The sequence below is a fragment of the Grammomys surdaster genome, unplaced genomic scaffold, assembly GCF_004785775.1.
Source record: "Grammomys surdaster isolate TR1022 unplaced genomic scaffold, NIH_TR_1.0 233, whole genome shotgun sequence".
NCBI lineage: Eukaryota > Metazoa > Chordata > Mammalia > Rodentia > Muridae > Grammomys > Grammomys surdaster.
Genome location: NW_021604678.1, coordinates 4,390,709 through 4,394,849, shown reverse-complemented (window position 1 = coordinate 4,394,849; position 4,141 = coordinate 4,390,709).

The following is a 4,141-nucleotide window of genomic DNA, read 5'->3' as shown; positions in this document are numbered from 1 at the left end:
TTTCTTTCTTTCTTTCTTTCTTTCTTTCTTTCTTTCTTTCTTTCTTTCTTTATCAAACACTAATCTCTTACAGCCAGAGCTCACCAGAGCCTCTATCCTGATATTTTAACTGGAAGACACTTTCAGTTTGATCGTTGTAGGATTCTAGAGTTTTATTCGCATGTTCTTTAATCTAGGATTCCTGGCTGTAGTTTCTGATTACTGCTCATCGCTGACCTTGCTTGTTTTCTAGAGCATACCTTGAGGTTTTGCCTTCACAAAAGCTCAAGTCTTTGTGCCTGCTTTGGATCTGTACCAGCTGGTACAGCTTCAGGTTGACCCAGAGCCCTGAAGATCACCAACCAAAGAGAGACACCAAGAGCCGACAGTGTACTCCTCAGAAATATTGTGTTGGCCATAATTAGTTCCGAGGGCAGCATACTGCATCTGCTGATGAATAAGACCGGTCTGTTCCGGTCTGTGGAGCACCTGAGGGTGGGTATGCAGGGGTAAGCAGGGAGAGTGATGTTGCAACCTGCTCCTCGAGCCTTCCCTTCCCTACTGCTGTTAGTGAGCCTCTGACAGCTGAGAAGGAAAGGTCTGCTTTCCACTCACCTTGACTAAAGCAATACTTGTTTATTATCTAGCATATGACAGGTTTTCTATTGAGCTTTAAATGAAGAACCTCAAAATGAACTGTTTCTAGGACAGCAAGAAATAAGATCAATTTTCCTAGCTTGGCATCTTTGTTTTTTATTAATCACTTTATTCATTTACATTTCAAATGATATTCCCCTTCCCGGCTACCCCTTCACAACCCTCCCCATCCCACACCCTCCCCTCTTTCTCCTTTGTCTCTATGAGTGTGCTCTCCGACCCACCTACTCACTCCAGCCTCACTGCTCCAGCATCCCCCTACACTGGGGCATCAAGCCTTCACAGGACCAAGGACCTCTCCTCCCATTGATGCCCAACAAGGCCGTCCTCTGCTACATATGTATCTGGAGCCATGGGTCCCTTCATGTATTCTCTTTGGTTGGCGGTTTAGTCTCTGGGAGCTCTTGGGGGTCTGGTTAGTTGATATTGTTCTTCCTATGGGTTTGTAACCCCCTTCAGCTCCTTCAGTCCTTTCCCTAGCTCTTCCATTGGGGTCCCGAAGCCAACCTAGCGTGACATCGTAATAGTTATCCCTGTAGGTTAATAGGTAGAATATGTAGCTGACTATGATGCAGACCCTGTTCTCAAACAACTTACAGTCCAGTGGGAACAAAATTCAAGTCCATCCAATACATGTTTGTTGAGTATTTGTGCTGTATGCCACATGTGCAAAGCACCTGGTCATCCCCACCCCGACCCTGATGTGTTCTCTTACTTCCTCTTCCTGGGTCAGCTGAGAAGCAGGAGCACATGGATTCTGCTGAAGCTGGGATCTGGAGGAGACAGAGAACAGTCAAGGTCATACAAGGTCACGCAGAAAGTCAAGCAAGCCAGTCCAGCTAAGTGTTTAGGAGAGCTGTATGGATTGCCCAGGAGATGATGTTGGTAGACGTAGAAGCAGGAAGTTAAACAGAGAGAGACACTTGAATCTGGGCCATTATTTTTATGCAACGCAAGCTTCCAGCTAATGAAGGATTCAGGCTCAGAAATCTGTAATGACCACGTGTAGATTTCTTTCAGAACCAAATATGAGCTGGGCTCTCTCTGTAATCCTTTCCCACGCTGCAGATCAGAATTGCACCATGGCTCGGATGTTACTCCTGGATGCCCCTGTTCTTCGCTTCATGGGCATCTTCCTTAACAAGCCGTTGCTATGCCCAGGCCTACCCTAATGTCTGCTTCTCAGAGGAATGAAGCTGGTGTAACATCTTGTTGTAGGTAGCAAGAGATGAAGGATACTAAGCCTGATGAGAAGACTCCATGTGATAGAAGAACAGATGCACGCTGGTTGTGGTTTAGATAGGAACTGTTTCCCACAGGCCTGTGTGTTTAAAGACCTGGTTAGCTGCTAAAGATGCTGTTCTGGGAGGTGTGGAGCCCCTGCATCGGTGACTGTGAGGTCCCCATTTTAACCCTGATCCACCTAGCTTCTAAATTCCTATATGAGAGACCCCTGAATTGTTTGAGCCTTTCATCTGAGTGTTTCTTTTATAGTTAACCCAATTCTACCTGGTACAATTAAGTTGCACCTGTAGACAAAATTACCTAAAGTCTGAGGTGAGAGAACATATGTAATCTGACAAAGTGCTTGGCATAAAGGATCATGTCTTACGAGCTGTGGATGAGGAAGGAGATGGCGGCCATATGAATGCGTATGGTAGAGAAGGGAGTCACGAAGGGAATGGTTTGTGTCAGCTGCTTCCACCTGGAGCCTGAAAATTCCCTAAAATGTTGCTGCTATTTCAGGATAAAACTGTGCAAAGTAGCGACAATGAGACTGTGGATCCCGAGTTCACGTTGCTAAGGTAGCAGCTCGGTCCACTGCTGGGAAGCAGGACCCAGATAAAGGCTCTGAAATCTGAATGGCTGCCTGAGACTGAAGAGCCTGGAATCACCATTTGTCTCAAGGCCAGGAGACTGCGACATTTTCTTATGGGATGACACTAGGTAAACAAGGATAGAAACGAAGCAGTATTTTTGGTGCTAAGGAATATTCCAGCCACCACGCTTCCTCTCACTGTCTTTTCTCCTGTCTTGAAAATGCTGCATGAAAAATTGGACCAGATTTTCTGAACCCTAAAGAAAGTATGTGGTCCATATAGATCTCACATGTCACATATCATATATATCCCTTGACATTACAGCCGCCTTAGGAGATGCTCAGACTCTCTTCCCTGCTCTCTCTCTCTCTCTCTCTCTCTCTCTCTCTCACTATCTCTCTCTCTCTTTCTTTCTTTTTTTTAATAAAATAAGCTAATTTGGTTTTCCTAGTACGCTGTCTGGTCAATGCAACAGTTCACCCCGTGCCCCTCACTTTGTGTTCCCACCTTATAAACATGTTGTTCAGTCTCCCTTTGGGGATGTGGTTCAGGTCCCCAAACTGGCCACCTCCCTGAGTGCACAGAAAGTAAAGCTTTCATGTTTAAGTTTCTGGTGAGTTTTCTTGGCTTCTACCCCAACCCCAGCAATGTGACACTCATCCCATCATGACAGAATGAGAACATATATGGAGTCACGTGTGTGTGTGCACATACACACACACAGAAACACACACACATTCACATACACATACACATAGACACACACAAGAGACACGCACAGACAGGTGCACACACAGACACACACACACACCTACCCCAACTATTTCTTCAAATGCATTAGTTAGCCATCCTGTACCTGAAACTTAAGCACCAAAATCAGGCCCACTTCCTCTTTTCTCCTTCATCACATGGGTCAGGCTTGGAGAAATCAAACAGCTGGGCTCCAAGTTCAACTCACAGCCAGTTGGGCACCAGGATTAACGAGCAACTTTGGACCTTCCTGGTGTGATTTTGGCCTCCATGCTTTGATGGCTTTGGACAGATTCTTCCAATTAATTAGGATCAAATGGCTTTTCTAAGGTCCTGCTGTGAAGAGCCACAGACCTGGGCTTTTCATCTCCAGGACCAGCTACTGCCCACAGGACAGCAGCTGCCTGTCCCGCCAACTTGGCCTGGTTCCTTAGATTCCTGGGCAGGCCTGGGTGAGCAGAGAGGGGCGCAGGTGTGGGGGGTGAGGCTTGGAGGGTATTGGTCTCTTTGCCTACAGCAGTGGTTCTCATTAGGGTAGCAAGCCCTGGGGCTGGGTGGGGGCTCACATATATATCAGATATCCTGCATATCAGATATTTAAACTATGATTCATAACAGTAGCAAAATTATAGTTATGAAGTAGCAATGAAAATAAACATATGGTTGGGGGTCACCACAGCGTGAGGAACTAACTGTATACTATTGGATCACAGCATTAGGGAGATTGAGAACCACTGGTCTACAGTCACGGGCACAGCAGCACCAGAAGAGTCCAAGCCAACACTGCAACCCGTGTGAGATGACATTAAAGTCACATCAAGTGTGTCACTCAGGAACCTGATAGACGGCTGGTGAGCCACGGCACCAAGCCAGCACGGTTAGTCAGTGTTCCAACAGGCAGCCCTAATTAGACACAGTGGGTGGCAAAGAATAAA